This window comes from Musca autumnalis, unplaced genomic scaffold (assembly GCF_047663935.1).
Source record: "Musca autumnalis isolate F117 unplaced genomic scaffold, ASM4766393v1 scaffold_2, whole genome shotgun sequence".
Lineage (NCBI taxonomy): Eukaryota > Metazoa > Arthropoda > Insecta > Diptera > Muscidae > Musca > Musca autumnalis.
The window spans coordinates 173,307,826-173,320,625 of NW_027411755.1; positions in this window are offsets into that span (position 1 = coordinate 173,307,826).

Below are 12,800 nucleotides of genomic sequence, written 5' to 3' on the forward strand. Positions count from 1 at the left end.
CTTCAAGAGTTATCGTGCGCACAACGAACATTTTCGAACTTTTGTGGGGGAGGTACCGGAAGGAGTGGACCGATATAACCCATCTTCGAACTTAAACTAAGTTTGAACAAAATATTGCGATAGCCAACTTTTGGACCAAATCAGTTCATGCGTTCGAGAGTTATCGTGCGCACCAGCCAGACAGACAGACGGACGGACATTGCTAAATCGACTCCAAATTGTCTGAAACACATTTCGTCCAAACATACTTGGGGTCTAAAACCATTATTTCGATGAGGCACATTTTCCAGTATGAAAGTGTATATACCCTCGTTAGTATAAATGCCGAGGGTATAACACTATGGAACACTGAAAATGCAAACAACTTCTAGTGTGGATTTTTTGAAAGTACATATGTAGACTACAAAAACCCTAGTTGGGTTTTGTCCTGTCAGATCAGTTCGGATTTTATGGCCTCATCTAAACCGGGCTAAAACTACACTTTTTTGCATTTATCAGGCCTTTATCTCAGAAACGTATAGGAATTTGGCCTTGCTGTCTTTAGCAATATTGTAGCCCTAAACTAGTAGAACTTATGTATCTGTTGAACACACCACACAAGAAAAACTTCATCTAGGGCATCAAAATCGATCAAATATGGAAAATTTTACATAATTTCTGGAATTCTGGTTGGTATCAGCTAAATTAGTTTGAGTTGAACCAAGTAACCTTTTGCAAAAATCATCCAAATAATGTTCTCAGCAATTCTTCGGAACATTCTGAAACTCTGTTGTTTCAGCGGTATTTGGTATCATATCTTTTACAACACCCACTTCAAACACCTTTCACACGAACACTTTATTTTCGCATTTGGGATTTCACGACATTATTGACATATTTATTAAATCGTCGTTGCAAAATATACTAAAAACCACGTGATAGAGGCATTTTACAACAATGGCATGTTCTGAAGAGTTGTGTATTACATTCTGGAGAACATTTTTTTTATAGAAAACATTAAGAAAAATTAACAGTTTTGGAGATATGGTGCGAAATGCATACAAATTACGGCATTTTTAGATATATTTTGAAATTTGAGACAATAAATGTAGTCTTTCGAGTTCATTATTTCTCCAAATATTTTATTCTTGTCCTTATCTATAAATTAGCTTCAGAGGTCAGAGAAGATTCGCATTGGTTTCTGAGATATAGCCGCGAATTTCTTTAAAAACGCAATATTTAACGATATTTAGATGGGGCCATAAAATCCGAGTTGGATCTGACACAACAAAACACAACTAGGGGGTTTTGTCGTGTGGGTCTGTACTTTCAGAAAATCCTCAGTTCGAATTGTTTGCATAAGATCACCTTAAAAATGTTTCACAGTGTAATAACTGCTGAAACAAACACACCACCAAAGCAAAAACAAACTTTTTACCTTCCCGCCTTCGCTTCTATGTCTTCTATTACCCCATACACACAGCTTTATGTTCGAAGGAAGCATATATCGGTTCACTCCTTTGGGTACCTCTCCCACAAAGTTACATTTTTTTCTGTAAAATAGTGTAAACGATAACTCTCTAAGGTAGCAACTGATTTGATCCAAACTTTCACCATATTATTTCTTATATTTCAGATATAGGTCAGGTTTGAATATGGTCTATATAGGTCCACTCATGCGGGTACTTCTTACACAAAATTTCCAACTTTTTCTGTAAAATTCATTTACACCATAACTCTCGAAGGGAACAATCGATTTGGTCCAAACTTTGCACATCGTATTATTAGTTCCACATATAGATCGAGTTTGAATATGGATTATATCATTCAACTCCTTTGGGTACCTACCACACAATGTTTAGAGAATATGAAGTTTAAGAGCTCTTTTCGGATCGCTTTGATATTTTTTCAGCAGGTTGTCCTTGCGGACCTCTTCACGACTGTACTGGCAAGTCCATACTTCATGCGATAATGAAATGTTCCAAGAAACTCAGAAGGTACCAACTAATATGTCAAATCCGCAAGATAACTCTCACAGGGAGTTTTTGAGTGGTAATTTTTTTTTTTTTTTTTGAGTCAGAATTTAAATATCTCCCCCGACCAGGCTGAGGTGGAAGAGAAACTTCATGTCGTCAATCCAGCTGTCTGTTTCCTTAATTACAGTTTTACCATCTCTGAAGACTGCTTTCAACTGAGCATAATTCATAAGCTATTAGAAATACTCAATGTTTTGTGATTTAATGATAGAACGAAACAGCGGTTCTATTATCCTTTTTTCCGGATTCACGAGTGCTTTAACTTTTGTCCACAATTTACTTAATTCTGTACCAATGTTAAATTTCTTCAAGTGGTCTAGGCATTTTTTCCGCTTATGCTTGCCTAATAGCCTGTTAACTTCAAGAGTAAGTTCTCAAGAGTTAGGACTTCAGATTTCGTACGACGAAGCACAGCTACCCCAGAACCAGGGGAATGTGCAGCTCCTCTGAAGCATTGGTAAATTCTTGATACCTTGCCCGTCAGCTTTCCCATGTTTCAGAAAAGAAGTTATGAAGTTGGAGACAATGATACGAACATGGTCTGTGCCAATCGAAATCACGGGTTGCAATCTGTGCGGGAGGATCGTAGAATCACCATATGAAGAACCCATATGGTGATTCTACGATTCTCCTCCACAAACAAAGAGCCACAATATTGATGTGTGGAAGCTATCTTCCCTCTCCTCTTATCATCGTACGATATTATTCGTTCGCTGGGCACACTGTGCCCCTCTGGTCATTGCCTTGGACGGAAGCAAAGCTCATGATGGGCATTGATGCAAAGTACACATTAAACAACTCTAACTCGAAAGTAGGACACTTTATTGCATGCATAGTCACCAGAGCCAAACTCAGGCGAGATAGGTCTATACTCGAGAAACTAGTGTATGAAGAAGGCTCCGTTGATATGAGAGAAGTCTCCCCTGTCCCGCCTGGGATGTTTGTGGAACAATTATTATAGTATTATAATCATAGCTTTCCATCTATCACACACGGTGTGCCTTAACATATTTAAATAGAAGGTGCTTACACCTCGGAAGTTTTTGCTGATTCTGAAACTACAATGCTCGTAGATGAGAAATATCAAGAAACAAAAAAATCGGCGGAAGGATTTTAAAATAAATCGCGATTTAAGTTCACATTTTTAGGGGTTCTTAAGGTTTTCACGATTTTGCTTGGAAACCGCGAGATCTATGTAAATAGGTCTAAAGAAAATGTTGTAGCAGAGAAAATTCTCCACATGATTGGCCTTTATGATATTTTCGTGGGTTTTACCGTTTTTGAGATATGGAAGTTCAAATTGGGACAATGCACTGACTGTATCGTCCCCTTATAAAACAATATTATGCACAGTGCCCCTTAACTAACTTTTAATGGAAACCGCTTACACATGGGATGTTTTTGCGGATTCTGAAACAGGAATGTTCATAGATAAGAAAAATAAAAAACAGAAAAAATCGCCGTAGGGATTTTTAAACAAATCGCGATCAAAATTCACAATTTTAGGGTTTTTTAGGTTTTCACGATTTTGCTTGGAAACCGCAAGTCGTATCGAAATGAGTCTAAAAAAAATGTTGTAGCTGTGCAAATTCTCCACAAGATTGGCCTTTAAGATATTTTTGTAAAATCCCTTTAAGATATTTTTTTTTGCTTGAAAACCGCAAGTCATATCAAAATGGGACTAAAGAAAATGTTGAAATGTTTTCTACAAGACTGGATGATTTATTTTTTCCTAGGTTGTACCATTTTCAAGATATAAAAGTTTTATTTGGGAAATTGCACTAATGACATTGTTTTATAAGGAGGCGATACAGTCAGTGCATTGTCTCAATTTCAACTTCTATAACTCAAAAACGGTAACACCTACGAAAGTATCATAAAGGGCAATCTTATGGAGAATTTTCACAGCTACAACATTTTCTTTAGGCCTATTTACATAGGACTCGCGGTTTCGAAGCAAAATCGTGAGAACCTGAAGAACCCCTAAAAATGTGAACTTAACTCGCGATTTATTTGAAAATCCCTCCGGCGATTTTTTTTTTGTTTCTTGATATTTCTCATCTACGAGCATTGTAGTTTTAGAATCAGCAAAAACTTCTGAGGTGTAAGCACCTTCCATTTAAATTTGTTAAGGCACACCGTGAGATGATTGCCATTGTGTAGATTGAAGAACCGAATCACAATTTTCTTTTCAATGTCTTGTTATCTTTTCCATTCATTCTAAGATTAAAAAATATATTAAAACCTGGCGTTTAGAAGAACATTGCAGGCATACTTCTATACGTAATTTTTACTGCAATCTCATGTTCAATGCATATTGTTTCATCACACTATCATTGTCCTTAATACTCATCTTTTTGTATTACGTGCTCACTTCTAAAGACATTTACGACTGCTGGTTTTGATGATGCGTCTTTGGATATGACACGTTTTTTCTCAATATATCCCCCTTTCCTCATATCTGGACATTGCCACTCTGCCAGGACTAGGATGCGAACATTCAACAGTCAACATCTATTCCAGATAATTACTTAACTCAACATTTCCACATCAAAACTAACACAAAAGGATGACAGAACGACCGACGAATAGACGTGTCAGACACTAAGACATCATCAAGAAACCTAACGTTAGTCCTGGGTAAATGTTTTCTCACATTACAAAATGTTGGCATTTCTAGTCAAGAAGTTGAGTTGTCTTTTTCTCTGCCTTCACATTTAATGTGAACAAAAATGAAACATTAACACCCAAGAACCGAGCGAACGTTCTTCCATCTAAAACACACACAAACTCCATTCATAAACCTTAAGAATCATTGCCAGCCATGAGTCGTCGATGATGGTGATGTCCATGAGCTGTGTGCAGCAGTAAAACGTTTTTTCATCGTTTGACTTTGCCATTGCCGGTGGTCTGTCACGAAGTTATTTTTAATGCATCACTTTAGCCATATTTCCGGTGTATTTTGCAATGTTCATCTTCTGCTTCTTTTCTATTCTCGTTCCATTTACCGTTGCCTTTTCACAAATAAAAGTTATAAAAAATGCATAATGCACTTCAACACCTCATTGTCCCAAGAAATTGTAAATGTCTTCTCCAACATGGAAGAAACAAAGGGAGAGCATGAAGAAGATTTCGAATGAATGCCAGCCAGTAAGTCTGAAAGAGTTTTGAAACGTCAGTAGAAAAAAGGAAGTGCATGGTAAAGTAATAATTTTGTATTATTCTTCTGCTGCTGCTGCTTCTTCTTCTTCTTGGTGCTTTAGAAAACATAATTTCGATAAGGAAAACTGTGTTGCATGAATGAAAATAAAATTGTTGAATGAAAATAATAAATGAACATGTTGAAGGGGAAATGTGCAATTTACGATATGTAATGAATGTTGTATGCTTTCGATGAGGGATGGTGAGAAGGGTATATTGATATGATTATTTCGTTGGAAACCTTTTTTGAGTGGATAATATTATTAAATTTTACTTATACTGTTGATATAAGCCACACACTATTGCACGTTCTACGATACCCTGAGAGCGAATAATTAGCTGCCATGAAATATATTGGAGGTTAGTAAATTATCCTAAAAAAATGCTACTCTGGCGACACCAACTAAGATAACTAAAGACAGAAGCTTTTGACATTATAAAATTCTTTCAAGTTCTAAGAAGGACTACGTCAGACAACGCCTTCGAAATCACTTCACTGCATGTCGTTTGTTGAAATGTACCAAGCAACGGTCCTGACCGGGCTTAACAAGGCAAATGCGGGGACTTATCTTGGACCCACAATAATCTCAAGTGGACAATGCATCTGCGTGGTGTCACCCGAGCAGGCACCTTTAACTCTCGTTCAAGGTAGTGAGCTAAGATGTGCCGTGCATTCACCCATTGGCACCATACCCAAAAAATTGGGAACTTCAAATGTGCAAACAAAATCTAGTTCGACAAAAAATTGGGCAAACCTTCAAAATACCTAAAATCAGGAGGTACCGTTATATGGGCTATACAAAAATATGGACTATCTTGGCAATTTTTTAAGGAGAAGTTTTGAGACTACTGGGAACATCAACTGTCAAATAACAGGTAGTTGGTCGACAAGTGCATCTAAAATCTTCAAAATACCTAAAATCCAACTGTTTGGTTCGCAACCCCCATTGCAAATTGTCCTAGCAACCCGCATTGCTTTTTTACAATTATTTAAAGATTGTCCTCGCGCCCTTAACACGATTATTCATGTCCATACTTTCTGTGATAATGGCCTAAAAGCTCAAAAGAACCTACCTGCACACAGTGGTTCAGGAATCGATTTTCCTGGCCAAACCAATTTTTTATCGTCACCAATTGCTAATTTCTATATGGGGTTCGATATTAAACATATTGAAACTAAGGAAACCAAAAAGTTAGGTCAAAATATAGGAAAGTATGGACGTGGCGTGCTCTGAAAGACGACCATTTTTCGCAATTTTGCAAAATATGTCATTTTTGCAAATTTCTGGAGAATGAAATAGCTATTTCTCGGAAACTATAACAAAATGTTGTCTTTAAGAACTGTTTCACCGTAGAGTTAAAAAGAAGTGCGTTTACAAATATTTTTCCTCATGTACAAAATTTTAGTGAAATTCCAAATTTAGTGGAACTTTTAGGGAACAGCTTGGAACACAGTTCGGTTTTCACATAATGATGCTCAAGAGTATCCTCTTTCAGCCCATATATGGTAAAAACCAAAATTTCCATTACAACTTCATTTGAAAAAAATTCAAAAAAAATTTGCGAGTACATCTACGATTTTTGGTATAGAGGTTAAGGAAAAAATTCTGGCTTCAAATCTGTTCGCGTTCACAAAATTGTCCGATGCTATAGCGGTTTTTATTCTCTTATAAAGAAAAAATATTTTAAAAAGTCTTATTTGTTGTATTGATAAAATGTATGCGGTGCCAGGACATAACTCCCAAAATGATTTTGGGTGTTATGTCCGCTTTGCTTTGCTGACACAACTCCCTAAAGTCGTTGGGAGTTATGTCCGTGAAGCATAGTGGACATAACTCCCAAAAAAGTCGCGGGCATAACTCCCAACGATTTTTTTCTTAATTTCAAAATGATTTCTTTGCTCAGTTTTGAGATTAATGATTATAAAAATTGTTATAAATTATAGAGTAGAAGTTAGAATGTAAGAGGAAGGCCTAAGCGCGAACCAATGCCGTAGTATCCACAAAATCCTCCTGATTTCATAGAATTCTTTGATAACGAAATTATGCTGAAATTCTGTCAGTAGCAGTTCAGTGATTTTTTACCATACTACGTTATTCGATGAAGACATTTTGTATACATCATAATTATTTAAATTTTTCAATATGACATGTTAATACATTTTTTTTCTTAATTTGGAGAAGTAATCAAAAATTATTTTTTGATGGATTTTCAAATTATTTGCATATTTTTACAAAATGTTTGTATTTTCGTTAATTGTTAAAATTTATGCGAAGAAAATCGCGCGATTGTTTTCAAAAATTGTTTTCGCCTGCGTCGTATTCGCTTTTCAGAAGTATTTGCTTATTTTCACAAAAACTATTTTCTTGTAAATAAAGTACACGGAAAAAACTATAAAATAAAGCCAAAACATGTTTCAATTCCCTATCGTTTATACGAAAGAAACCACGATTTATTAAGATAGTTATAAATTAATCTGGCCACATAATTAAAAACGATATAAGTAAATGTTAATTAAAGGTAATTTTCATACACAATATGTGATATATTGTTATGTATTTTAGAGGGAATTAAAACATGTTTTGGCTTTATTTTAAAGTGCTTACCGTATACTTTATTTAAAAATTTTATTCCATATAAATATTCAAATATTTGGAACGTAGCAAGTCAAATACTTTTTAATGCGCTGTCGTTCTTAATTATATGGCCGCCACTGTAGATATGTAAAACTTTAATTTTAAGATGGATATGTTTTACTCACTGAGCATTTTTTTAATATATGAGTTTTTATTAAAGTTATATGAGTTTTGTGAAAACCCAAAGGGTTTCTTTGTCATAGTTTTGGAAAACAAATTTAAATTTTTTTGAAAAAAATATTGAACAATTTTTTTTATTTTTTGTATTTTTATGTTTTTTGTTGGTATTTGGCCATTTTTATACCCTCAGCCTTAAGGCTAAGGAGGGTATATACACTTTGATACGATGAAAATGTGCCTCATCGAAATAATGGTTTTAGACCCCAAGTATGTTTGGACGAAATGCTGGCTGGAGCGCACGATAACTCTCGAACGGATGAACCGATTCGGTTCAAATTTTGGCTTTCGTAATATTTTGCCCAAACTTAGTCTAAGTTCGAAGATGAGCTACATCGGTCCACTCCTTCCGATACCTCCCCCACAAAAGTTCGAAAATGTTCGGAAAGTTTGTGTGCACGATAACTCTTGAAGGGAGTGACCGATTTGGTCCATACTTTGTATAGCGTAAACTTTCTACCAGAGTAATATGAGGTTCCAATATGGTCTCAATAGGTTCACTCCTTCGGGTACCTCCCACACAAAATTTCGGAAAAGTTCGGTTTAGGGTCATCTCTCGAATCGCTTTGATTTTTGTTTTAGCAACTTGTATTCACTGCTCTTCATACGACGGTACAAGTTTCATCAGGGGCAAGTCCATACTTCCTGAGAAAATAGCATGAAAGTTGCAAAAAAAACCCCTATGACACCGTGTGAGGTGGTTGGAGCGCAAGATAAATCTCGAACGGATCTGCCGATTCGGCCCAAAATATGGCCTTAGTAATATTTTGTCCAAACATAGTTTATGTTTGAAGATAAGCCATATCGGTCCACTCAGGTACCTTCCCCACAAAACTTCAAAAATTTTCGGAAAAATTGTTCGTACGGTAACTCTTGAAGGGAGTGGCCGAATTGGTCTATACATTACACATCCTAATATATCTACCAGATATAGATCAGGTTCAAATATGGACTATATTTGTTCACTCCATGCGGTACCTCCCACACAAAATTTTCGGATAAGTTCACTTTAAGACCTGATATCGAATCACTTTGATTTTTTTGAAGCAACTTGCATTCGCTGCCTCATTTACGATGGTAAAAAATATTAGGGGCAAGTCCATACTTCTTGAGCAAACAGCCCGATGAGTGTAAAAACCCCCTATGGCACCATATGTTGTGGCTGGAGATCCACATCCATAACGGTCAATGTCGATCCATTCCTTTTAGTATCTCCTCCGCAAGACTTTTGATCTTTAATCCTAATCAACATTTTTGTCTGTTCAAACCACCAAAAATTGTTAAAACCCCCTAAATATTAAATTGTTTAATATACACAGGCTGAGGGTATATCTCTGTCGGCAAAGCCGACTGATACTTTTTTACTTGTTAAGAGCATGAAAAACTATTATGAAATAAGGTGACATTTTTTCTCTATCGCGAAAAAAGTTTCCGCACCAAATGCATTGAAGTTCGGTAATGCTTTTTTCAATTTTATCTGTTATAACAACATTATTGCTTTTCATTAAAATTTTTATTTTTTTGTAATCTAATTTAAAATCATTATCAAACCGTTCTGGACCAATTTGTTCTCAAATCGCGACATTTCGGAGCATATTAGGATCTTTTGACAATATTGCAATTTTAGTTTTTTCTTTATAAACTCGTTAATTTTATGTTTATATTTTTTGTACCTATCGGTCAAAAGAAGACGGGGTCATTTGCAACGATTTCGCGAAAGTTACAGGCTGTTTTTGTTGACTTTGCCTGTGAGAATCGTGTTTGTTTTCTACAAAAATGCAACACCAGTACCATGTTGGGAATTTTGCCCTAATGATGAAAACGCTTTTCTAAGATCGATTCGGTAAAAAAAGTTCCCCCACCGACTGTGATTACTAAAACCCTTTTGATATTTTTTCTCCTTAAAATTTTAAATTGGCTTTGTTCGAATAAATATTTATAGAAAATAAATACAATTCTCACAGGCAGTCATTAAAAACGGTCTGTAACTTTCGCGAATTTGGTGCAAATGGCACCATATTATCTTGTCGGATAGGTACAAAAAATATAAACATAAAATTCACGAGTTTATAAAGAAAAACCAAAAATTGCAATAGTGTCAAAAGTTCCTATTATGCTCCGAAATGGCGCGATTTGAGAACAAATTGGTCCAGAACGGTTTGATAATGATTTTAAATTAGATTACAAAAAAATAAAAATTTTAATGAAAATCAATAATGTTGTTATAACAGATAAAATTGAAAAATGCACTACCGAACTTCAATGCAGTTGGTGCGGAAACTTTTTTCGCGATAGAGAAAAAAATTACACCTTATTTCATAATAGTTTTTCATGCTCTACACGGCTATGTGTTGGTATTTTTGATATTTGCAAAAAAGTGCAAAAAGTTATATCCCTAATGAACAGGTGTTTAATGGATAACAACTTCCAGTACTTTCTTCATAAAAAATCAAAATGTTTCCTTTAGTGCAATTTAAGGGCTGTTCGAGGATCTCTTTGAAATGTTTGTGGTCTATGTTACAATGATCATATGGTAATCGAGTCCATGTTTCCGACTTAATGGTATAAAAACTCTAAAAAATCCTACGTTGACCTACTGGCTGGTGGCAGCGATAACTCGCATTGGCCTCTCAGTTACTCATCGTAATATTTATACCCTCAGTCTTTAGGTTAAAGGGGGTAAACACAGTTTGATAGTTCCTTCATGGAAATAATGGTTTAGACTCCAAGTATGTCCATCTATCTGCCTAGCTGGTAAAAATTTTCCGGAGTAAGTCAATACATCCTGAGATAATAGCTCGAGATCTCCAATAAAACCGGGGGCACATACTAAAATGGCTAGGGTGCAACATAACCCTCAAAATGTCTTGTTAAACCAAGTTTACCGTAATTTAATATTTCGAGTCCATCATGAAGTAGAAGCTTCCACGTACTTTGAAGCAAACTCGTGCTAATCAGCAAAACATTTCGGTATATTTTCAGAATTTTTTACCAACGGCTCCAGAGCCTTGAAAAAAGTCGAATTCTGTAAAAACTATATGCAAAGAAATACTCACAACTTCTTTAATATTGGTCCAATTTGAAAATTTGTTTTGTTGTTTTATCAGCTATTTAACAAAAAATAGAAACAAATTTTGCACAGTGGGCTTCGGTGCAATTTTCGCGATTTTAAATTTAAAATCAATTTTTAACAATGATTGACCCCTGCGATTTTCTTCAAATTCTTTTGAAATCCTATTTCGTAGTGGGATTCGAATGATTCCTATTTTTTTTAAATTTATTAATAAAGTTTTTGCTATATACAACTGTGCAAAATATGCTATTTTACCAAAAATATAAGACGTTGCTTTTATTAACACTTGCTTTGTTGTTTTATTTGGGAATTTATCTTAAACATCTTAAAAACTTTATCTTTATTTAGCGACTGGTTTAGATATTGGTGTACCAGGATTATTAAGTATTACTGAAAGAAGTTTTTTTTGCCCGCGATAGGTTTAAACAAAAAATAAAGGAAAGCAAAAACTTCATTTTGAAAAAGTGTCCGATTTCTATCAGAAATCCCCATATATATTTTCGGTGATAATTATAACGCAACCTCATGGCGGCGGGTTCTCGGATACTAGATTAATCCGGAACCACACAACACTAATGTTCCGTTTAGTGACTGCAACGTCAGTGTACACATATTTGTATCGTTTTTCTGTTTCCGGATTCTGTTGGCCCGTGTCCGGAAGGAGGAAAACCTAGGACCAATATGGATGTGCTCAATTTGTCACACCTGAATCCACCACACACAAACTTCGGTGAGATACAATAGAACGGGAATTGATGCATCTCAGGGGTTGGTCTTGACTCGTCCAAATGACGGATTATGTAGCTGCATTCTGCGTGAATATGACCCTCAATTAGTCATCGTTGTCATCAGAATACCCGACTCCCCCCAACAGCAGCCGCAAACGCAGCACTTAACATGAGTCGCTGTTGTTCCAATCCCTGGAAATGCATCCTCCTTGCAATTTAATTGCAGTGGTCCAAATTAAGGTGAAGGAAATAGTTGATTTTAAGACTCGGAAGAATATCATGGTCGCGGCGGTGCAGGAAACCAAGCTCAAAAGCAACTGCGGCTTACAGAGGTGAGATTGTTACAACGCGCTTAGGTAGAATTGCACGAGAAATGGAGGAGGGGGATTAGCTTTCCTATTGCACCAGTCTATTCAAAACAGATCTATTTCGCTTGAGCCTGGCTCTAACAAATGTCACCTGGCAACCCGTCGTTCTCTTCGGTCAGACCACTTACCCATACTTGTCTTCATCAACAGACCGCCTGATGTCATAATATCTCATTGCCGCACATTCATCATTCATGGCAAAGCTTATTGGCCGAGTTTCAGAGAGTTCACAAATCACCGCTTCAGACAGTTGCCCAACCTCTTCGACCAGCTGGTCGAATATCGGAAGTGACACCAAATTTCCCAGGAGAGGCGACGAGATTACCAAACGAGCATGATGAGCTTCGCCGGGCCAACCCCTCTGTCCCAGAGTCAGGGAACTGACTCTGAAATTTAACATGTTGGTCCATGAGCATTAGCGGAACAACTGCCTAATCATCTGAAGAGTTGCTACATTGGAGCCGGAATAACTGAATTGTGGGCAATGGTTAAGTCACTGTCGAACACTTTAAAGAACGGTGATAGGACCTCAGTCACGTTTGACTACGTTACCCTGACTGTTCCGAAGACATCGAGCAGACTACCCAATCAATTATAGGTAT